The sequence below is a fragment of the Phocoena sinus genome, chromosome 14, assembly GCF_008692025.1.
Source record: "Phocoena sinus isolate mPhoSin1 chromosome 14, mPhoSin1.pri, whole genome shotgun sequence".
Classification (NCBI taxonomy): domain Eukaryota; kingdom Metazoa; phylum Chordata; class Mammalia; order Artiodactyla; family Phocoenidae; genus Phocoena; species Phocoena sinus.
The window spans coordinates 3406826-3432506 of record NC_045776.1 but is presented as its reverse complement, the minus strand read 5'-3'; the positions used below and the strand labels follow the sequence as shown (position 1 = coordinate 3432506).

At 42.1% G+C, this 25681-nt stretch overlaps 1 pseudogene; it reads left to right on the top strand.

The window, feature by feature from the left end:
• The first annotated feature begins 336 nt into the window (after positions 1-336).
• Positions 337-25681, top strand: part of LOC116739029 — a 48288-nt pseudogene continuing 22943 nt past the window's right edge.

The window sequence follows — 25681 nt, the reverse complement described above, 5'->3', positions numbered from 1 at the left end:
TTATTCCACAGACGAGAAGCACAGTGGTTCCCCCCTTATGTGCAGGTTTGCTTTCTGCAGTTTCAGGTACCCGAGGTTAACCTTGGTCTGAACATTTTAAATGGAAATAAATAATTATCAGTTTTAAGTTGCAGAAATAAACAATTCATCAGTTTAGAATTGCAGGCCACTCTGAGGAGTGCGGTGAAGTCTCTCTTTGCCCCGCCCAGGATCCCCAAGCACTGCCCTGGTCTGCGCCTGACCTTCAACCATCAACATCATCACGGCTCAATGATCCAGGGTCACCCAAAGTAGAGCCTCCTGCTGAACTGCCATCAGAAGGTCAACGGCAGCTTAATGCTAGATCACAATGTCTACGTCATCCACCACACCTCATCACAGAAGCGCTATGTCATTTCACGCCAGCGCACGGAAGGTGAGTACAGCACAATCAGATATTCTGACACAGAGAGAGAGAGACAGACCACATAACTTTTATTACAGAATATCGTTATCGCTGTCTTATTATTAGTTATTGGTGTTCATCTCTTACTGCGCCTAATGTATAAATTAAACTTTGTCATAGGTCTGCATGTATAGGAAAAAACAGAGTATCTATAGGGTTTGGTACCCCCCCATGTTTCAGGCATCCATTGGGGGTATTGGAATGTTCCTCCGTGGATAAGGGGGTCGCTGTAGAGTGAATGCAGCTCTCTCCCCAGGGGAATCAGGCAGGTCAGGTGTATAAGACATGTTTACGTAGCAGCCTTGTCTGTGACCTTGGTCCTGGCTTCCCCACCCCCATGGTAGATGTGTGGAGACATCCCTCGGGGAAGCCTGATGTCTGAGGGCAGGGGACCATCTCTTCCCGGGCAGGAGGCTCCGTGGCTGCTGGATTAGCCAATGACTTTGGGGTCTACAGGGTGACAAATTAGGAGGGGTGTGCTCAAAGGTTCAAACATTTCAAATAAAGCATATTTGAGTATGGGAAGGCCAAGGAGTGTTAATCAAATGTCAGCACCAAGACACTGTGTGGGCTGTTTCTGGAGTGTTTGCAGAGTGGGCCTGGCTGGGGCTCTGCAGGACGCATGTGTCCCCGAGGGAGGACACAGGCAGAGCCCTGCGCCCACGGCCTGAGCACGCGGGGCCCCCGGATGTGGTGCAGGGACGGGATACTCTGAAACAGACACAGAGGACACTCTGAAACAGACACAGAGGACACGCACACAGGCCGGGGTCTGTTCCGGTCTGCCCTTCTTGGGAAGTTTGATTAGAAGGAAATATTCTGCATAAGAATGATGGGCACAGAGAAATGACTGACGTGATCACATGCCGGTGATGGGCACCAATCGTGGAAAAGAAACATCCTCCTACAGCCTTCAGGCCACAGACCTCGGCCCCAGAAGCGCCTTCCCTGCCACATCCGCCCTGCGTCCTTCCACATCTCCCTCCCAGCCTCCTTCCCAGGAATCCGAGCCCGGGATGCCACTCTCTCCCCAGCTCTGATCAAAACCGCAGCCCCAGTCACAAACTCAAGAGTCTTTTGACAGCAGCAATTAAGCAACTTAATTAATGAGTGACTAAAAATGATAATATTTACTGAATGGAGCATCTTGTTTTGCTTTTTTATTCAAACTCTGCACCTGAAGAATGCCACCCAGGAAGCTCCCGGCACCCCTGTTGCTGTGGAGGCTTACAGCTCTGTCTCCCTCTGTCTCTGTCTCTGTCTGTCTCTCCTCTCTCTCTCCCTCTTCTCTATCTCCTGCCTCCTTTTGTTTGAGCCCCATCCACACCCCAAGGGAACAGACCGAGTAGAAGATGATCATTCCTGTTTCCTGTTTCCAAGGGGAGTAAACTCCTATCTCGGTCAGAGTCTCTATTCACCCCTAAAAAACCTCATTCAAACGTGAAGGACAATTTCATGATACTTTTCTGAGGCTGAACTTTACATCAAAGTGGTGATTAATTACCGATAAGGGTGTAATAGAACACTAAAGCATTTTGTAATTAACCAGCTTAGGAAGACATCCTCCATCTCTCCATGAGTGACACGCGCACAAGCGCTCGCGCACGCACAGACACACACACACAGAGAACTTTTTGAAAAATTCTTTATTTGGCTATTAATCTCAGCAGTGCCCTCAATGTATTACATTCTTTAAAAGCCACACATATTTTCCTCAATGAAATATATAATCCATCTCGAATGTAAGAAAAGCCCCATACATAATTATTTCATCGTGACAGACAGTGAGCTTTTTAGCTATTATTTTTGACGGTGCTGTCATGGATGCCAGGTGTATACAGCGGTGGGAACCAGCCAGCGCTGGGAAACCCACCTGGAGAGCAGGTTCCTTTCTTCTCTCAGAAAAGGTTCCCCGAGTTTGACAGGTCCACCATTCTGGTTAAGCTTAATTAGTCAAGAGAGAAAAATAACTGACTTCAGAGCGTTAGGTTTGGGGCTCCCCCTCTTTTTCCCCTTTCCACTCAAAATGTGACATTCTTTGGAGAAGACGCAGCTCCAAGTGGGATGTGCGTTTCGCGTTTTTCGACCCTCTCGCCAATTCCCGCGCGGGACACGCTTTTCCTGAGACCCGTCTTGTGTCTCCCTGGCCGCCTAGAATGTTCCAGCTTGTCCGTGGAGCCTCTACATGAGCAGAACTGATGTGTTGGCTCTGAGAGAAAAACGGATTTATTTCAGGAGGAAACTGGCTAAAACGGCAGCCACCAGGATTTGAGTTGGCTGGAAGAGGACGCCATCCCAGTAGTGGGGTCACACGGCCCCCATCTCTCTGTCTCTCTGTGTCCACTCTGTTGCCTGTGCCCTTCCACACCAATGCTGACCGTGGCCATGGAACTTGTCCTGGCCGATGGGACAGAGTCCACACAAGCTGAGCTGAAAAACGTGCCTTCGTGTTTCCACTTTCTTTCTTGGACACTTGCTCCTCTCACGAGGACACCGGCTTGTTGGAGGGTGTGGGACGTACAAAGGGGCTAAGCTGCCCCAGCCAAGGCCATGCCCACCGGCCAGTCCCCAGCGAGCCATCCGCTGGGGGCAGGTGAGTGAGTCCAAGCAGGGTCAACAAAATGGCGCGGTTGAGTCATAAACTTGTGACAAATGATAGGTTAGAATTTAAACATGAAGCCTCTGAGTTTAGGGGTGTCTTCTGATGCCCTAGTAGCTTGCTGGTACCCAGGGCTCTTCAACACAAAGGTTTACACCTCCCATCAGATGGTAACCACTGCTAGGGCTCTCTCTCTCTCCCTGTGGCCCAGCAGATGGTTGACACCTACTCACCAGCAGGTGTTCGCTGTGTGAAGGACAATTATGGAAATTGCAGGATGGGGAGGTGAGGGGCCAGGCTCGCAGGGAGGGGTGAGGAGGGGCAGAGAGGTGCAGACTCTCCCTGGAGACCACTGCAGACGTTTCTCTGTGGCTATAAATTGTAGTCACTGTTCAACTAACCAAACCTCCTGCATTTGTTTCTACTCAACTAGTTAAACTTGACAAGAAGACAGGATGAATCCCGGTGGGGAATCCGTCGTGGTGAGCACTTAAAGAGAGCGGGGCGCCAGGTGAGACCCGGCGGGTGGAAGGCCGCTGGTCTCTCTGCAGAGTCTATGGGGGGCAAAAGACTGGAAGGGGCAGAGGGCTGTTTAGGGCCTGGTTCCCGCCCGTCCCCAACCCCAGGGAGATGGACCAGCATTGTGGCTAAGAGCTTCGGTTTAAAATCAGACCCACCTTAATTCACATTCTGCCTTTGTCAGCTCAGGGGCTGTCCAAGCTCTGCCCCCTTACCTGTCAGAGGGTCCCTGTAAGGATTAAATTGGGAAGCAGTGTGGCTGGTCACACACCACCCCTCGGCACAGCAGCCAAGCACCATTTTTATTATTGACATTGTGCCTGCGTCCAGATAAACTCCTGGGTTCTGGGGTGGGTTAGGGGTCCCAGCCAGGAAAGAAAGATGCATCTCAGGGGCACATTCGTGCTTACAGAAGAGCTCGAAAAGGGACGGTTTGAATTGTTGAGAGATCACCGCAGGGTCAAGACCCCCCGTGGGTTTCCTTGCTGCCATTACCTGGGCTGTCACCACTGAATCAGGCGATCCTAATAGGAAAGCCTTCAGCGCCTTCAGTTAGTGAGTTTATAAATCACGAGATTTTAAAAGGAAAAAGTGACAAGAAGCAGAGTGGGTGCTGACGATTCTGGAAGGGCAGCCTGGGGTATCGACAGAGCCCTGACAGTAGAGTTCCCGGGCCTTGGAGTCCCGGCCTGTTACCACTGGCTACTGTCCTCGGACAAAACACCCAGCTTCTGTGAGGTCACACTCCCTCACCTGAACCTGGGAATAATTACAATCGCTTCTCTCTCTGTCTGTCTCTGGAGTAAGGTGAGCAGCACATATGGCACTGCTCATAAAGATGGTTTGAAATCTGTTCGCTGCTGAGCAAATGTGCGGAACCAGTAATAATAAGGCTTTAGCGACTCCCACTTGCTGAGTGTTTACCACCTGGCGGTCACTGTCTCTCCGCGGTGTGTCATCTCCTCCCTCGGTCTTCACAACCATCCTGTACAATGTGTTCACTTATTATACCAATGTCTCAGTGACTTTTAATGTCGTGATGTTATCCATCATGTGTTGCATTCCATGCCACTGTGTTTGGCTGTCCACGCTCCCCAACACTGGGTCATAAAGACGTTAACCCTGTGACTTGGGCTCTCTCAACAGCTTGGGTTGCTACGTGTCGTGTCTGGGATCAGCTCAGGGCGATGGGCCTTTGCCGAGATTGAAGGGTGCCCACTGGCTGCAAAACTGGTGATGGGATGGTTGGGCATGACCCCCCCCCCCCAAAAAAAAAGCACACTGGCGTAATGAAATCCTCATAGACGGTTCCCTCCTGCAGGTGGAGCACGTGTTACAAGAAGGGCCCAATCCACACCAGCCACTTGGATTTGGCGAGGCCGTAGGCAGACGTCCAGAACTTTCCACCAACTCAGGGGCTGGGCCTCCTTGTCTCTGTGTAGAGTTAGCCTTGCTGGGTCGGGCAGACAGGACTCAAGACGATTTCCTTCTCTTCTGAATGTCCCTTTGATGGCTCTTTGTCATTGTTGCCACCTCAGTTGTCATTTGAGCTGAACGTCAACTAGAGAACTGTGTGATCCATGTCACATTCTTACCCCTGCTGTGATTACACGCAGGTCAGGATTTCCCCCTCTTGTTTCCCTGATACTATAAACCTCTTTTTCGGTCCATCCTAAATACCACAGCTGGACCTCTGACGCTGTTTCAGCTGTGGGACACACTGCTCGTACACCCTGAGCAGTACTGATTCTGTCACTGCTGGCAGCCCCACGTCCCAGGTCCAGACCCGTCCAGACAAGCTTGGATCTCCTCCATGACACCCCTGTCCCGATGTGGACACTGAGACACACGCACACGTGCCGCCCCAGGCGCTCAGCGTCAGGCTTCGAGAGGTCGCAGGCTGAGCCCCTGCTCGGCACCCTCACCTAGTCTGTGCTTCAAGTTGCACAGGAAATGGGAGAATTCAATACAGTTCTCAACTCTCAGCCACCTGCTAGCTAATGAGTGACATCATTTAACACTGTTTTGAAAAGAGAGATTTAAAGTTGTTTTGAAAACTGAAGGAAAAATACAAATGTTTGAGTGTTAAACATTTTGTCCAAACACTAAAATGTTAATGTCTGTTTATTATGACAGTCCTACAGGAACCGAGCTTCAGAATGCCTGGGGTTGTCAATGAAAATCTGAGCACTGAGTTTGGTAAACATTATGGCAGTAGAGACGCAGCTGAAAAATCAAATTTAAAGAAAAGAAATGAGAGGTGCTCGAGTTTCTTCAGATTTCCCCAAATTCACTCAATATTTCACTTTCTTTTTTAGTCTTTTAACTAAAAATTTTTTAAAGGCCTCAAATTCTCTCCATATCCTATAATTGTTATTTATTGTTTTCTCTGATTATAAAATATAGGCTTTCAGGAGGAAATTTGGAAAATACAGAGTTGTGAAGAGTAAAAGAAAAATCACCCCAAATACCAAACCTTAGGAACAATTGTATACATATCCACATTATTTTGAAGCATACATGTTATATTCCAAATGCTTAAAAACAAAATTTGGACAGCATTTTAAACAGAGAGTTGTATTCTGATTTTGTCTCTTAATATTATAGTTTTCAAAATAGGGGTTTTATTACATTTATTTTTCTTTATTACACAAGCTTACAGACTCTTTATAAGAAAAACAAAAATACAGAAAATAAAGGTAAGGAAATAAAAATCAGTAAAACTTCCTTCACTTAGAAATGACTGCTGTTATCTATTTGGTTTTTTTGTTTCTATTTTTATGCACTTTGAGTAAAAATAGTATTATATATGTGTGTAAGTATACGTATATAAATATCATTATATATTTATATAAATTATATATGATAATATATCTTATACAAGATTATTTAGTTTATATATTATAATTATATATAAATATATATTTATGTAAGTTTATGTGATTATATATAATGCATATAAATATATACACATATACACTATATACGTAATTTACATAATGATTTAATTTTACAATAAATAATATTATATAACTATAGTGAATAATATTCCATATGATCATTTTTATTAGCTGCATGGTGTTCTGTTAAGTAACCTAACAAACGATCTATTATCAGACAGTTAGATTGTCGTTAGTCTTCTATGATTTTTAATGAAGCTACAAACATAACTTGTGGCTAAATATCCATGGAGACTCCCTAATAATTCATTTCTGAAATAATACATAGAAGTCGAATTTTAGGATCCAAGAATGAAAACATGATTTTGCTATGTTCAGCTGATATTCCGTTATATGGCTCTACCATAATTTACTTAATAGTTTTCCCATCTTTTGACATTTCATACATGACAATGAACATCCTTGAAATTTTTGTTCTGATTATAGGTTGTTAGGATAGCTTTCCTGAAGAGGATATAGGGTCAAAGGACATGAAGTAATTAAAGGTTAAAATGGAAATCGCCAGAATGCTTATCTCTAGAATCGGGGTCTGAAGAAATAGAAATACACTATTTTGGTATTTTTCCTTTTTTTTTTTTTCCGTCTTAGTGAGACATACTAGCTACCAAAGTAACCTAATACGAATCCTAATAATTGTATGGGATGGAATGAATGGTTTGGAAAGTACACGATAAAACAGTGTGCGTGTGCGCTGGTGATACGAAGCCTTGCTAGAAGGGAGAAGAGAAATAAACATGCGAGTACAATGGAAGAGGGTGAGGTGATAAAAGTAGCATTGCACACAGACACTCCAGTCGGTTATAATGGGGATCGACCTGTATTTGGACTGCAGACCACCGGGATTAGCATCTTTAGATGATACTCCCTGGGAACCACACACAAACTGACGTGAGCAATTTCACGTGAAAATTTGGGTGCAAAAGAAGCAGAAGCAGAATGAAAGTTTCTCTCTTGGCACAGAGTATCTGAACTGTTAGTAACGGAGCTTAGGAATCTTGTTTACTTCCGGACTTTAGATCATCCACGTACGTAGCTTACTTGCATTGAGAGTGTGAACAGTCAGAGGAATGATCTAGAGATTCTGCATGATAGTCAAGTTATCAGTAGTAAAAGTTTAGAATTTTAATGAAAGAAAAGGTCTCACAGAGGTAACAGGCTAATGAAAACCAAACTGATAATCCCGTAATGCAGAAATTTCTTCTTCTCGTCCCAGAGGTAGCTTCCTCAACACCGGTCAGCCAATTGCAGGAACAATGCACGTGGCGGCCACTGTTCTAGGACGTGGGCTAGATTTTGGAAATACTGAGAATGGAAGGCGAGGTGCTTGCCCTCATGCTCACGGTTTAGTAGGCAGATGGACGTGTACATTGATGATTGCGTTACCATATAGCAGGTGTAGTGGAGGCTATACATAGGCTTTCAGTTCCTTTTTTTTTTTTTTTTTTTTGCGGTACGCAGGCCTCTCACTGTTGTGGCCTCTCCCGTTGCGGAGCACAGGCTCCAGACGCGCAGGCTCAGCGGCCATGGCTCACGGGCCCAGCCGCTCCGCGGCACGTGGGATCTTCCCGGACCGGGGCACGAACCCGTGTCCTCTGCATCGGCAGGCGGACTCTCAACCACTGCGCCACCAGGGAAGCCCTAGTTCCTTTTTTTATGCCATTCCCTCACAGTAACTTTGACACCTGGAAAAATCTTATGCAAACAATGCAGCTCGTTGAAGGCATTTGGAATTTGCCAAGGTTCCTTCTGTGGGCTGTGACTGAGGAGACATTACAGTCCTGCAACCCCAGCAAGGACCTATACCATGGCTTTCAGAAGAAAGTGCTTAGGGAAAATGAGAGAACTCAGGAGCTTGGCATAGCCTTTCAGACTCTCAAGGGAAAGGACAGACACTGTCCTTGCCTCTCTCTACGGCATGGGCTGGGTGGGGCTGGCAGTCACGGTACAAGGCAAAGGAGCTCCGTCCTTCGCCCAGGTGGCCTCACCATGGCAGAAACGTCACATCCTGCCCTTGTCATCACACCTCGCCGTCCACAATTGCTCATCATCTCTACACAGACAGCCCTGGAGGAGATCATCAATTGTTATTGCAATTCAGCAGATACACTTCATCAATTTTAATTACATCCCCCTGAAAATGAATGGTCAGAAAACATAAAACATCTGCCGTCCGGATCAGTTACATTTTTCATACAATAAATCAACAGCAGCATCCAAAACCATGGCTTAAATCACGGGAGCACGTTAGGTCGTGAAGAAGGAACGCCATCCATCGTGAAATAGCTGCTTGGATCCCAGCCCTTCTTCAGGGTGTGGGAAGCAGGGCAAAAGGACTGGGGTGCACCCAACAACTTATAGGTGCGGTGGAGAGCATTTTGGCCTAAGTCCCCTTAGCTGTGAGTTCCCAGGTCTTATCTAGAAACTGCTAATTGATCTCTTTACTATATTGTGTCCATAGTTATACAGGAGCTCGTTTAAGTGAAAGAATATTTGGCCAATTATGACTAGGAAAACCAGGCATTTATCACTCAAGTGGCTTGTTTATTTGCCTGCAGGTAGTATAAAGAGGCAGCTTCATTTTCAAAGATCAATTTTTATTAACATTATATTCATAAAACTCCCATTTGCCTCTAAGCATTTTCCACGTTGTAAAGCATGAGGTGGGAGCATTCCATAGAGATGGGCCTCCTTGGCAAAGCTTGGCAGGCACAGGCCCTACTGCTAAGGAGAAATAGCGGCTCGGCTAAGGTGTCCTGAATTACCCAGGCCACAGCCACAAAGCAACCTGTAATGGACCCCCAGGAAGCAGATGAAATGTCCTAAGGGAAGGTCTATACAGCTGCTTGATATGTCACCAAACGCTTTTTTTTTTCCAATTCATTTGTGAGGTTTTCTTTCTCTGTCTCTTTTCCAAACATCTGCACCTCTATAGAATGAGAACAGCGATTGGGAGTAATCCCACTTCTTTTAGTAGAGAAGCCTCTTTTCCTGGATTTGGTGGAACTGCTCCCTGATATGCAACGTCAGTGACATTGCGTTCAATAAAGAAAATGCCCACCAAGCAAGGGGCTCAGAGGTAGATTCAGAGGTGCGCGTGGTGGGAAGCCACTGGTTCTGTGATTCCTGTCATTACATACGACAGGAGAAACGAATGACTGTTACCTTTTTAAAAGTCAGAGAGACATTGGGGTATTAATTCTAGGTCTTTATGGTGCAGGACACTGGGGCCCACAGAGGCCAAATGACCCGCTCAGTCACCAGTGCTCTGTCTTCACAAGCTGGGTCTCCTGAGAGCTGGTCGAGCACTTATCTGCTCATATTCTCTTCTGGGTTTATCGAGCATGGCTGTAGACTCTTCTGACCCAAATGTGTGCCTTTAAGACAAAGTATTCACTTGTGTGGTACAGAGTTGAACTGGGAAATATAAAAAGGGTGGTGTAAGACATGGTCCACCTCTCAATAAGACAAGCCCCCAAACCGAGTGTCTGTGGAACAGTATGTGAGCGTGTGATGGGAAGAGTGAAATGGAAAGTGAGATAAGATCAGTAAGTGTTATTTTGAGCTTCGAGGCTCCTTCTCTCCCTGCCTAAGGTGCCCCTTTGGCCTCGATTCAACACGAGGATGTCACAAGCATCCTTCACTGTCTCTTTGACCACTTTGGACCACACATTCCAAAAGTTAACAGACAATTCTCTTCCTGTCTCCCCAAATTCTGACTCTGCTTAAAGATTCTGGTTGGTGTTTCTTCCTCTCCAGGGCATGTCTCCTTTGACGTGGTCTCAGGACACCCACAGGTGTACAGGTCTTTCTCAGGCTCTGACAAGGTGTGCCTGGGACCCACTTATAAACATACTGGACCCAGCCCCTTCCCACAGGGTGTACTTGGAACTCACAGCTGATTTTGACATGATCTTTTACAAGTTGCTTTTGTATCTCCCCCTAGAGGGAACTGAGATGCCTAGTAATTTCAAACAATACAAATGACTTAATATACCTGTAAACTTGATAAAATCATTAGAAGACATCATTCAAAGTTAATGGACATTTAAGAGAATCTCTAGTAGAGGTCATTCTTTTTGTAGGCATTTTTCAAAAATAAAATCTTAAAGTTTACTGAACAATTTTTTTTTTTTTTTGCTCTATTCTATTTTGAGTGAGGATGTCCTGACGGCCTAACATTCTCTTCACAGATTCAATTGGATATGGTTCTCCAGTGTGTCTTGGCTCTAATTATAGTAGAATGTGCCTGTGAGGTGTCCAACAGCTGCCACGTTGTCGTGAAAGGTAGCTGCTTTTGAAAGTTAGTCTGGGGCTAGATCTCCTCAGCAAAAGTGAACTAGAAGTTGCCATATTTGTCTAGATAATTAAGAATACGATGTGGTAAAAGTGGGTCTGAATTTCAGATGGGCACTTTCTTTCCTGCTTGGATGTAATTGGGAAAAAATGCAATTGGTTTGACATTAGCATATTTCCACCTCCCAGAAAAAAAAATGTTTTTCATTGTAACCATATCTGACAGGTCTAGAATTCTCTAGAAGACTGAGGGTCCTATTTGCCTAACAGGGAAATATTCAACACACCTGTAGAATTTAATATTGAAGGTGGATAATATTTTTCTTCCCATTGAGTTTGGTAGATGTTTCTGACAGTGTGGGATTATGAATCTTGATTTTTCTCATAATTTTCTAAAATCATAAGAAAAGAAAAAAACTAAAGAAATTTTTTCGGATAAATTTTTCCGTATTTTTCATCTTCTCCCAAGGCATCGTTTTCGGGAAATCCTAAAGAAAATTTATTTAACTTTAATAGTATGAGAAGCTAAACTGTTAAAACTCTCTAAGCAAATTAGATATATTTTGGCTAAATGAAAAACATTAATATTTCGACTTTTTCTGGTCTCGACTTTAATGAAAAGAGGTCTTCTCAGAAATTTGAAGGAAAAAATAATAAAGAAGATGAATGACAGGTGCACAGTGAGACTGGTCTCGCCATGGGGACTAGTGACCCTTCTTTTCCTCTCCCGTAAACACAGAGCATCCAGTTGGATAGGTAGTTCTGAGATTGTTGCTTTGTTTATAGTTTATAAAAACAAACAAAGCCACCAAAACACATTCACTCATGAGCACTCAGCCAGTGCCACATCACCTTCACGTCAAAAAAGAATGTTCCCCAAGTGCCTCTGAGAAACTCTTCCGTAGTGGGAAGTGGTCTGGGAGCCCTGTCGCCCTATAAGTAAGCTCATCTGAGGACCGAGAGCTGGATCAGAAAAGAGTAAGACAAACATTTAGGTGGTTCTTTTAACACATTTTAAAAACCCATTATGAGATTGTTGACAAATGCCCATAGTAAAATGGAAAAAGAAGAAAAATGAATGAATCAGGTGCGATTTACTTATATTTTAATATCAGTAATGATTTGCATTACTTTTGATGAGTAAAATTATCAATACAGATGCTCCTAATTCCATAGCCCACCGAGCCTTCGTAAAGGACAGGTAAGAACAACAGGGGCCCCATAGGTTCATGGAGTACTCCCTGTGTCAGGCTCAGCTGTGCTAACGCTTCAATGTTGTTCCATTTAACCTCCTCTGAAGCTTGGCTTGACTATCAGATCAGGAAACAAGTGTCAAAGGCTTAAAGAACCTACGAATGGGGTCATCGGGGCACATCACTCTTCTGTTTACAACCTACGTTGGAGTTCTAATGGCTTCAAGTAAAACATAACTATGTGAACATGTTATAAGCAATTTATACCTATGATGATGTCCTCTTCCGTGTGTCCATGATAATGAAAAATCAAGCTTACTCGTTTGTCTTCCTACCAGGTACCTCTGTGTTTATTACTTCCCCAATTCCTTGATGATTACTTTTCTTAAAACTATGAAACTGATCAAATTGGTGACCGCTGTGTTATCCTTTGGTTAGCCTACTTTATCATGATGATAAGGATTTGGTCTGATTTTGCAAAAACCCGTGCTGCCACAAACAGAGCCACTGATGTTTTGGTTCGATGACTCAGCTCCTTTCACTTTCAGAATCTTTCTCAGTCACTGTCCTAAAACTATCTTCCCACCGTGAGAGTCAGCCAGCCTTGTTACACCGTCTTACAGATCCAGTTCAACTTTTATTGGTCATAATTTGTTTCACTGAATTTATATGGCTTTCAAGCCTTCAAAGTTAGCGACGCTTTCAGCCAGGAGGCATCTGTTTACAGAGCAGAGTGGGTGGTTTTCGGAAGCCTTGCCATGTTAGAACCAGGCTGGGGAGACACAGGCAAATGCTCATTGAATCCGCATTTCCTACTGAGAATGCAGTCCTTAAGACTTTGAGCCCTTTGCCAATAGGAAAAATTAACACCCCTTAATGTTGAACCTGCCCCAGTAGTGTGATCTCTGTCCTGATGGCTTCCAATTATTGTCAGTTTGTTTTTTCCTGACGTCATGAGCTATGTGCTTCTGACACATTCCTGCCTTGGCCAGAAAATACACTGCCCTTTCTGGTTGTTGCTTTAAGCCATAATGAAGACAATAGTTGTGTATTAACGCTCAGCCACGATGTGGTGAGCTGAATTCATCCTCTGAGCCCAACGACGTGGGGAAAAATGTTTCTCGCGTTCAGGAAACAAGTTTTGTGTGTCCCCTTGGTCTCATCTCTAAATGCCCTTGAACATACCATTTTGGACAAATAAGTCAGAAATAGACATCTTCCCTCTCCCTACCTCTGCCCCTACTTTGTCCACCTTCATGGTGCTTCCAAATCTAGATTACACAAGCAAACGTCACAAACCCAAAAAACCAAAGACAAAAAAAAAGAACAGAAAACAAACCACTGCTACCCACAAAAATTAATTGTGTTTTCCATGAATGATGCCTTTAGAATTGATTAATTTTATATTCTCCAACAAATTTGTGAAGGTAATACACAAATATACAAACACACTGATATTCCTGAGTTTGAGGAAGTATCATAGCTAGCTAAAGTACTGATTTAAAGCTCTAAAATAATCCTGGTACCCCAAGCTGCAGGATACCTCAGTCAATGATTTGCTACATCCCTTGAAATTTTGACGAGATGTGTGCATGAGTACGTGATGTCTGTGTTTGGAGCACTTCTCACCTACCTTTTCTCCCTCTTGGTTCCCCTGAATCCCGAGTACAGAGAAGTAGCTGGCTGTGCGCATCCATGGTTCATCTTGTTTGGAGGCCGTGCTCGCTAAAGCAAGATGAGCCAGTGTTGGTCAACCTCAGCATCTTTTGGGTCTGATGAAACAGGCTAATCATGGATCCACAGAGGAAATGTTAATTTCGACTGGGAGCCCTGCCATTCTGTGACTTTATTAGAAATAAAGAGACGTACGGTTAGCCTGAGGATGTCTCTTTTCTTTAAGAAAACAAAAATGCCATTGATAGGACGTCTCTAAGAGGTTACTTCTTATTCACTTCATGTCCTTCCAATGTTCCTCCACTATTCCATGTCAGGGGGAACGAATTGGGATATGTTGCTACAGGGCCGTGGGTAGGGATGATCCAGGATTTTAGAACACTTTTCGCACTGCATTTATTACCAGTTATGTAAAGCATTGATACTACAGAAGTCAAGCATTGATGCAAAAGATTGCACCTAGAGTCCTGCTGCCCCTGCCTGCACAGGTGCCCCTGCCTGTCTTCCCTGGACCAAGGAATCCTGTCTTCTCTAGCTGCCCCCTTCTCTACTATTCTTCTTCTCCTTCAAGCTTATCAAAAGCATTTCTACCAAGCTTTTTTCTTCTAATTTTGATTTGATAAAGTCAAATACTTGTTATCATTTTGCTTGCAACATTCTTTTTCTTAGACTCTTTGCCTTTTGTATTCCTGTCGTTTTGTTGTCTGGATTGACACTTCTTATACCAGGACCCTGTTCTCATTCTACACTGGACTGGCCCTTTCAGGGGTCAAGGCTCAGTCAAACACAGCTATCTCACATGGTCGGGGTTCATTACAAGGACTCAAAGGGATAGAGTGACTGCATAATACACTGTCCGAATCGGAGCTCTTTGAGAATGAAGAAAGGCACTCTTAACTAGCTGTCATGAAGCAGATGTACTGAGACCGTCCTGGCCACACCGACACAGGTCCTTCCTCTTTCTTCCTTCCCCTCTTCAGCCTCTTTTGGGTCTGCCTCCATCTCCTTTTTTTTCCTGCCCTGCTACCTCCTACTCATAGGGGAAGTATATATACCACCTCTCTGTCTTTTGTCTATCATCTATCAATCAATCTATCTACCTGTCTATCTATCTATCTATCTATCCATCCATCTATCTATCTAATCATTTATCTATCCATCCATCCATCTATCGATCTTATCATCTATCTATCCATCTTCTAAATCACCAGTCAATAAGTTTCTTTATAAATTTTGGGTACTAGACCAATCCAATTTTGGGCTCACTTGCTAAACTTTTAGATAATTTCACAATGGAGAGGAATAGGTTCTAGGTTGTTTAGGCTATGGATTAAACTGTGGAGACAGAAACACAAAATAAGGGTGGCCTAAACAACTTAGAGACGTGTTCCTCCTTTCCATAAAGGTATAAGCTCGTTCTGGTTCACAAAGTTGTAAGGAGGTCAAGCTTCTCCTATGTCACTGCTTCCCTCTCTGGGATGTTGTTCTCTGCACATGGCTCGGGGGTGCAGGGAGAGCAGGGGTCTGAGGGTGTTCTCTTCTCTGATGCGGTCTACTACCATTCACATCCCTTCCGTACAATCGCTTCACTTCCATTCATATCCCACTGGCCAGTACATGGCCATCTAACTTCCACTAGCTGCAAGGAAGTCTGGGGACTGTAGTTTTTCCTCTGCAAAGCCATATGTATAACTAAAAATTGGTCATTCTATTAATAAGAGAGAGCAGGAGGAAACAAGTACTTGGGGTGATCCACGGTTTCTGCCACACTTAGCAATATGACACTGGAGGATTTACGCACATTGAAACATAAAATTCTTGCCGCGGTTGTCTTTTAGTAATGACACAGTGCATTTTGTAGTCTTCAATTTACTGTATCACGATATATGTTATAGCATCTATAAAAGCATTGTTACTTTAACTCAAAAGGCCCAATTAAGAATTATGACAATCTCCATCTAATTGTGGAAGTATTATTTTAGTAGATTACATGAAAAGCTTACCAGATATACGATTCATTTCCTTACCTTTTTATTTAACTTAACTACAGAATCTCAAGTTTTTCAAGTCTAATACTTTTTGAAGCTCTTTTCATTTTGTACCTCCTGCATTATAATTTATAGTATGAAGCCACCTTTCTCAAAGTCTACAATTTCCTTAGTCTGAATTTTTCTTCTTTCTAATCTTTCTAAACCTTCCTTCATATCAAGGAGATGACAAAGCTCATTATGACCATTAAGATTCAGATGCAGTTAAGTTTTATTCTGCTTTATGTGATAGGTGCATGGTTCCTTCTTGGAATGGGATCATTTTCTACAGGCCCACAACTTGTATACCCTCATTGATTTGCAAGGCTGTTTTAGAAAAAATATGTTCTCGACTCTGAATGAGGCAACTCTCCAACTTTGGCCAAATCATTGCATTAATGTTCTTCAGATTATAACATCCCTTTAAAAACATCCCTTGCCATTGTCCCCAGAGGAGCCCATAAAAATGCTTGCGTGCTTTGTTTGTGGCCACTTAAGTAATAGGAGAGCTCCCCCTACTGATTGGCATCGGGGAATTAAGGAGGAGGGGCCCCTCCCAGGGTCTGGGCTCCAGGTAACTTCGCGAAAGCTCACGCGCAGACCAAGAAGACATGGCTTGTTTGACACTGGCTTTTGAAATCCTTAAAAACATCAGCATTTGTCAGGTAGAAAGATTTTCATTTCCAAGTTCTAACAGGTTATTATTATTCCAAGCAATGGAGAGTTAAAAAAGGTTGGACAACTGTAGTAATGGTGGTGTCTGGATGTGGGCAGTGATTAGGTTCTACTGATTGTATAAAACTCTCTCACCTAACTTTGTTTTGGATTTGTTTAAGAGATGTGTGCTAATTAGACCACGCAAATCACTTTGTTTTCTGAAAATGAATTAAGCTTTCGGGCCTTCCCATGTTACAGGGGCAGGTCACCACCCACACGGTTCCTCTGGGTTACCTGGGAGGCGAGCCTGTCTCACACTGAACTGTCAGAAGATTCCATCATGGGAAGCGTGGAGTTTAGTAATGTGGCGTTTGAAAGTTTGTTCAAGTTGTAAAATGTTGGATTCTATTTTTATGAAAAATCACTTAAACTTTCAACATTGTGAAAAAGATTTATTTAACATACAATTCACAAGCCCTTTTGAATGCATATTGTAGGGGAAGAATACAGCAGACGATGTTTCTAAAACTTAAGTTATTGTCCTGAAGGGACGAAACAGATGAGTTAACTGTTGAAATCCTATTGTTTCATTAGACGGTCCGTAAGAACATTTAACATTTTATATTTGTAGTGTTATGAGGAAGCTATATATCCATCTCCTTCAAATATACAGATATAAATACCTTTATTATTTGGGAAAATTGTATAGAATCTACATAAAGCTGTAGAGGCGGCCGAGAAACGTTTTATTGGAAGAACCCCCAAGTAGAGAAGCTAAACTCAGCAGCTGGAGAAGCATACTGTGCAGTAAGCTTGATAAAAACACCACATCTGTGGGGGGAGGGCCATTTTTTAGACAATCTTTTTTTGTATCTGAATGGGTTTTTTTAAAAACTGCTTCACTGAGATATAATTTACGTACAATAAAATTCTCCCACTTAAAATGTACAGCTCAGTGTGTTTAGCTTATTTACAGGGCTGTGTAGCAATCACCACAACCTAATTTTTAAAAATTATGTAATAATTAATTTATTTTTGGCTGCGTTGGGTCTTCGTTGCTGAGCGCGGGCTTTCTCTATTTGTGGCGAGCAGGGGCTACTCTTTGTTGCGGTGCGCGGACTTCTCATTGCGGTGGCTTCTCTTGTTGCCGAGCAAGGGCTCTAGGCGTGCGGGCTTCAGTAGTTGTGGCTCGTGGGCTCTAGAATGCAGACTCAGTAGTTGTGGCGCACGGGCTTAGTTGCTCCGCGGCATGTGGGATCTTCGCAGACCAGGGCTCGAACCCGTGTGCCCTGCATTGGCATGCGGATTCTTAACCACTGCGCCACCAGGGAAGCCCACTACAACCTAATTTTTAGAACATTTTCCATCATCTCCAGAGGAAACCCTGTATCCATTAGGGGTCACTCCCTGTTACCTTCCAATCCTCTCAAACCCCGACCCAGCCCCAGACAGACACTGATCTACTTCTGTCTCTATGGATTTGCCTATCCTGGATATTTCATATAAGTGGAGTCATATAATATTTGATCTTTTGTGACTGGCTTCTTTCATAGTGTAATGTTTGAGGTTTATTCTTGTGGTAGTATATATAGGTACTCCATTCCTTTTTTTTTTTTTTTTTTGTATTGCCATTACATGGGCATACCGCAGTTTGTTTATGCCTTTAACAGTTGATGGACATTTGGGTTGCTTCCATCATTTGGCCATGATGAATAACAGCTGTTATAAACATTCGTGTATGAGTCTTTGTATGGACACACATTCTCATTTTACAGGTAGTTACTAGGTATAGAATTTCTGGGATACATGGTATCTTTATATTTCACAATTTGAGGTACTGCCAAACTGTTTTCCAACGTGAATATACCATTTTACATTCCCATCAGCAAAGTGCGTTTCAATTTCTCCACATCCTTGCCAACAGTTGTTATTGGCTGTTGTTTTGACTTTAACCATTCTAATGGATGTGTAAGGGTCTCTTATTGTGGTTTTGACTTGTGTTTCCCTAATAAGTAATGACAGTGAATATGTTTTTCATGTGCCTTTTCCATCATTTGTATATCTTCTTTGGAGAAATGTCTGTGCAAATCCTTTGCTCATTTTATAGTTGGGTTATTATTGTTATTATTATGTTGTACGGGTTTTTTGTTTTTGCTTTTTAGTATGGTCTGGATGCAATGAAATTGAAAAGAGGAAATCAACAGAGGAAATTTTAATGAAAACCTCAAACCTGGTTTTTTGAAAAGATCAATGAAATTGCTAAACCTTTAGCTAGGCTTACTAAGAAAAAAAGAGAGAGGACAAAAGTTACTAATAACAGAAATGAAAGAAGATACATCACTTCATATCCCACAGGCATTAGAAAGACAAAGAATACTAAGAGCAACCCTATGCTTACAAGTTGATAACCTGGATGAAACGGACCAATTCCTTGAGAGGCAAATACTGCCAAAACTTGCAGAAGGAGAGATAGACTATCTGAACAGGCCTATATCTATTAAAGTCATTAATTCAATAATTAATAACCTTCCAAAAGAAAAATTGCCAAGCCTAGATGGGTTCACTGGTAATTTCTACCAATTCTCTGCAGTCTCTTTCAGAAGATGCCAGCAGAGGAAATACTTCCTAACTCATCTGATAAGGCCAATTGAGGCCAACATTACCCTAATACCGAAACCAGACAAAGACATTACAAGAAAACAACAGACCTGTATCTCTCATGAACATAGATGCAGACACCCTGTAAAAGTTATTAGCAAATTGGACGCAACAGCGTATAAAAAGATTTATACACAATGACCAAGTGGGATTATTTTAGGATTGAATTATTCAACATTTAAAAATCAATTAATGCAATCAATCTCATCGATAGGCTAAAGAAGAAATATTGCATGATCATATCCATTAGGGACAGAGAAGAATTTGACAAAGTCTAGCGCTCATTCGTGATAAAAAACTCTGCAAACTAGAAATACAAGGGAACTTCCTTAACTTGGTAAAGAACATCCACAGAAAACTTGCAGCTAACTTCATATATAATAATTAACTAGAAGCTTTCCTGCTAAGACCGGGGATAAGGCTTAACATTGTACTGGAAGTCCTAGCTGAAGCAATATATATATGTGAGAATAAAACTATCTTTGTTTATAGATGACATGATCATCTACGTAGTAAATTTGAAGGAATCAACAAGAAAACTCCAGGAACGAATAAATCATTATAGCATGGTTGCATAGTACCATGTTAATATACAAAAGTCAGTTGCTTTCCTATTTCCAGCAATGAACAAGTGAAATTTGACATTTAAAACACGATGTCATTTACATCAGCAACCCCCAACATGATATTTAGGTGCAAATCTAATCCAATACATACAAGATCTACGTGAGGAAAACTACAAAACTCTGGTGAAAAAAGTAAAAAAGAACAAAATAAATGGAGAAATATTCTATGTTCATGGATAGGAAAGTTCAATATTGTCAAGTTGTCAGTTCTTCCCAAATTGATCTATAGAGTCAATGCAATCACAATCAAAATCCCAGCAAGTTATTTTGTGAATATTGACAAACTGATTCTAAAGTTTGTATGGAGAGGCAAAAGACACAGAATAACCAGCTCAGTATTGAAGGAGAAGAACAAAGTTGGAAGACTAATGCTACCTGACTTTAATATTTACTATGAAGCTACAGTAATCAAAACAGTGTGGTACTCGTGAAAGAGTAGACAATAGGTCAATAGAATAGAATAGCGAGCCCAGAAATATACCCACTTAAATATAGTCAACTGATATTTGACAGAGCAACAAAGATAACCCAATGAATACAGGATAGTTGTTTCAACACATGGTGCTAGACAATTGGATATCAACATGCAAACCAATAAATCGAGACCCAGACCTTGCATCCTTCAGAAAAAATAACTCAAAATTGATCATAGACTTAACTGTACAATGAAAAGCTATCAAACTCCTAAAAGATAACACAGGAGAAAACCTAGATGAGCTTGGGTGCGGTCATGATTTTTTAGATACAGTACCAAAGGCACAATCTGTGAAAGAAAGAGTTGATAAACTGGGGTTCACTGAAATTAAAAACTTGGAGAAAAAGTTTGTAAATGATAATCTAAGTTCCTGTTATTCAAAATATACCAAGAACTCTTAAAACTCTACAGTATGAAGATGAACACCTCAATTAAAAATGGGCAAAAGATCTAAACAGTCACCTCACCAAAGATATATACATGGCCAACAAGCATATGAAAAGATGTTCTACATCATATGTCATTAGGGAATCGCAAATTAAAACAATAATAAGATGCCACTACACATCTCCTAAAATGGCCAAAATCCAAGATACTAACACCACCAAATGCTGGGAAGGATGTAGGCACCTGGAACTCTCATTCCTTGCTGGAAAGAATACAGAATGTTACAGCCACCTTGTACCGCAGTTCAGCAGTTTCTTACAAAACTAAACATACTCTTGCCATACGACCCAGCAATCATGCTCGTTGGTATTTACTTAAAGGCGTTGAAAACTTATGCTCACACAAAAACCTTCACAGAGATATTTATAGCAGTTTCATTCCTAATTGCCAAAACTTGGAAGCAACCAAGATGTCCTTCAGTAGGTGAATGAATAGATATACTGTGGTCCATCCAGACAGTGGAATATTATTCACCATTAAAAAGAAGTGAGCTAGGAAGCCATGAAAAGACATGGAGGAACCTTAAATACATAGTACGAAGATGAAAAGATCCAATGTGAAGAGGCTACATATGATATAATTTCAATACATGACATTCTGGAAAAGACAAAACTACAGAGACAGTAAAAGGATCAATGGTGCCAGGGGTCAGCAGGCACTGAGAGGTGAATGGGTGGAGCCCAGAGGATTTTCAGGGCAGTGAAGCTTCTCTGTCTGATGCTGCAATGATGGATACGTGCCATTTTACCTTTGTCCAAACCCATAGAAGGTACAACACCAAGAGTGAATCCCAACATGAACTCTGAACTTTGGGTGAGTTTGATAGGTCAGTGTAGGTTCATTGACGGTAATGAGTGTCCCACTGTGGCGGGCGGTGCTGATAATGGGGGCAGGGTGCGTGTGTGGGGATGGGGGATCTATAGACATCTCTGTTCCTTCCTCTCAATTCTGTTGTGAACCTAACACTGCTCTAAAAAAACTCTATTAAAAGGAATTAAAGCCAATATATGATAGTTGAAAAAATGTGATTTTGTATGTAAAGTACTTAGAACAGCGACAAGCACCCAATAAACGCTAGCTATTCTTGTTACATCAGTCTCCCCTCAGAGTTCTAACGAACCTGGGAGTTGAGTCCATCTTCTCCCCAACCCTGGGCAGAGAGAATTTGAACAAAGAATTAAGGCGAAAACTCAGATTTTGTAGCGATAAACCTATTCTTTCGTCCTACATCTCCCCTCCACATCCTTTTCCACAATATGTCAACTTAGACATATTGTTTCTTCTGTTATCTCTCCTACTTAATCAACCATTTCCCTGGATTCAGCCCACTGGAAATCATTCCCATCAAAATTAGTGACAATATGTTTTAGCCATTTGAATGAGCTCACATTTTCGTGAGTTTTTTTCCTTTTGTCTGAGGACGTTAAAATCTTACTAGCTCTTTAACAGTGGACTAACTTATCAGAAGTGAATCTGCATTCATAAGGGCCCAGTGACAGAGTTTAAGTAGGGGTTGTTGACATTCACAAAACCCACAGGAACTTCTGTTCCTGTCATTACGAACAGCAATAGTACAGACATCTTGGTGAACATTCCCAGGATTCAGCTTCTACAACCGATAATAACCTCCAAGTAGTTAATAAGACTATCTAAAGGGCCCACTGGCATTGATAGTTCCAGCCTTGGGATTCCAAACTCATCCTGTCCTGAGATGCGATAGGTACAGAATAGGCAAAGAGACCGAATTTTATCATTTATAAGGAATATTTGGTTTACATGTAGTTGAAATGTAGAATCTGGTTAAAATGACAATACACAACAACTAGAACAATAATGAATATTAACTTAAAAAGGGGGACGATGCCAGCCAGATGTTCCTTTTTGTGCTGCATGTTATGTAATTCCAACAACCTTTTAAAAAGAAACAACCTTACCCTCATTTTACTGATAAATAAACGGAAGCAAAGGAAGTGACAGCTTGACCAGGTCGTCCTGCTGCTGTTTAAGTGGGTTGGGTCCAGACGCCAACCCGGGACTTCTTGAGTCCGCAGCATCGTGGCATGGCTGGGCTGCAGAAAGACAGATGTTCAGGGACTGCGGTCATGGGGATGCCAAAATTTCCTTGGATGGAGATCCGGAGGAATGTGGGATCCTAGCCCTTACCTGAGAGTGAGGTAGGGGAGAGCCCACAGCAAGGGCAGAGAGCTGAGAGGTGCTGGCTGCACACAGGGAGGACCCAGGGCTGCCAGCCCTTCTCTTCCAAGGTTAGGATGCTGACCTGCACATCCCACTCTCCAAGGTCCACATCCAGGCAGGAACAAACATGGCAGGTCTCCCTTCACGCCCGGGGACCAGGAACCCCTGCCGGCAGCAGCATCTTGCACAGCGATAGACCTTTGGGGGAGGCGGACTGATCCATCATTTTGGTATAGTCTAAATTATCGATCCTCCTCGATCTTTATCTCAGCTTTTATTTTATGTCACTATTGGTTTCCATCACTACCCTGTTGATGGTTTCACACTTGGAGTCTTCATGGAGTTTACATTCTTGTGGGGCAAGAAAGACAAATATGTGAACAAATCCACGAGATGCTTTCAGTTAATGACAAGAATGACATTTCAGTCCTACGTACGTCCACACCACCTGTTCCGTGTTCTCACTTCTACTTCTGTGTTGGAGTTAGCTGGGCAAAAGAGGGTCCCCCTTTTCGGAAGATTTTCCTTCAATGTTATATGGGTTGTAATTTCCTTTGCTCCCCCAGCCTTTCTGTTGCTGTCGTTGTTGTTGGTTATGTGACAAATTATTTTTGCGTAAGAGTTTGACGAGTCTCTGGGAAATGTGTCACAATTCCTAGTTTGCTATTCCTAGTAATATGCCCTTTCTAAAATCCCAACCTCGGCTATAGGTAAGGAGGTTTTAATTGCTGGTTACTTCATTATTGTCATAATGACCCAGAAGATAGTCTCAATAAGCATAAGGATTTAGTGCTGTCACCTTTTGCACGTGGTACCTTGCTTTCTTGGCCAGGTAAAAATGTATTTGAAATGCTTTTGTATAAACCATTGGTTAAAATAAAACACTTTAATAATTTGTTAAGATAAATTCAACATTATATTTCTTAAACTTTCTAAGGAAGTTTTTTTTGAATCAACATCAAGTTCGATGTACCTGAAACCAAACGGATCCCTTTCTATAATGTATCGATAGGTTATAAATTCTTCGAGGACAAAGGTCACATCTGAATCATGTCTTTGTCCCTAATATTTAGCATAATGCTAAATGTTTAATAGCATTTGCTTAGTAATTTCTGAGTGGCTGAATTATTTTAGCTGTAAACATGCTGGTATGAATTGTATAATGCTGGTGTATGCCTTAGTTTCCCTATTAATCAAGGTAGCAAGGATATAAACTGGTTTAAGAAAAGTCAATTTGGAATCTAATCATTAAAAAATACATATTTATCTAAAATTAAATTGACAAATTCTTTAACAAAACGGTCCTTAGATCTCTTTAGAATAAATGGTCTTTAACTTGACATGGAGTGGATCTCACTGTCGTCTAGCATATCAAATTTACTTTCCCGACTTTAAATGACTCATTGTCTATCATGTTGCTTATCATTCTCTCTCTCTCTGTCTCTATTGTCTACATCTATCATTTATCTATCTATCTATCTATCTAACTGTCTATCTATCCATCATCTATCTAATCAAACTATGACTTCAATATTATTTTGGTAGAGAAATCTTCCAGAATACTATCTTGGAAGATTTTAGAATCATGAAATTTTGAAATGAGCATTCTATAATCTCATTTTAAACAAAAGCAATATGATGAAGCATATATTCCAAATAAAAACAGACTGGAATTTCCAAACCAGATATTAAAATATTTTTTAACATGCACTCTGTGTCTGCCTACATGTCGAGAGGAATTATGTTATCATTAGACTCTGCTCTTAGTTCTTTGCTCAATTCTTTTTGACGTGGGTCCAAAGGGGTTCACGCAGTCATCACTGGGGAAAATGGACCGAGAGAGAGGAAGAAGATTTCATTATTTGGAGATTTTGTGGATCTAAATAGTGAGGGATAGTTCTAGTGGGGAGAGAAGCAGTAAATGGAGTGAAATTTACAATGGCTTAATTTCTTTACTCCCTTATTTATTTATGCCAAATAAATAACTATTTATGTGGAAAAATGGGGACAGGGTCAAGACTATGCTCTATTAGCTCCTTTTTTAATTATTATGTTAAGCACAAGGGTCATTATAGAGACTAGCATTTACCGGAGTATTGTTTTGGAACATTGGTCCTGCAAGTACCACATCACATTAATAATAAACTTGTCTAAGTTTGTTCAAGTCAGCACTTCTCAAACCTGTTTGACCAGAGGCCACATTTTTTTCACCGCACCCCTGACATCCTACAGATCTAGTGTTCCAGGAACACACTGTGAAAAGCAGGGATGCAGCTGTTGTGTGCCAGGCTCAGATTCTCTTCCTCGACAATGCACAGTTTCCCTTGTGTGTGTACAACACACGCAGATGTACACACGTCCATCATACGAGGATAGATTTGAGTCATATTTTAAATATTACTTGCTCAACAATTTTCTCTAGCTCTTATTTCTGAAGCCCTCCTACAAATGTCCTCAATTTTGCACAGTTGTACCCTACTGACACCTTTGCCCCCGTCTGCTTAACTCCTATTTACCCCATTAGGGAAGAAGGGATCTGCCACCTTAAAGAGAAAGATGGCCAAATACATAACACCCGAGACAGAACAGATGAAATAAAGCAGACGTTTATTCAGTAAACATACATGCAGCCCCAGAAGAGGACATTGCATGGCATGCAGGCCTACAAGGGTGGTGCACTAGGGAGCAAAGAGAACCAGCGGGGGCAGTAAGAAGCAGGTCTGTGGTAACCAAAGGGAGAGGTGGCCCTGGCCCCTGTGGGAGGACGTGATTGGCTTGTTTGAATAGTTCTGTGGACTGGCAGGGAAGGGAAGCCTGTTAGCTGAGGAGCAGTAGGGGCACAGCTGGTTCATCTGATAGGGGGACCGGCTGGTGGAAGGCCTTTCCTGCTGTGGGAGGTGCTTCATCTCTGG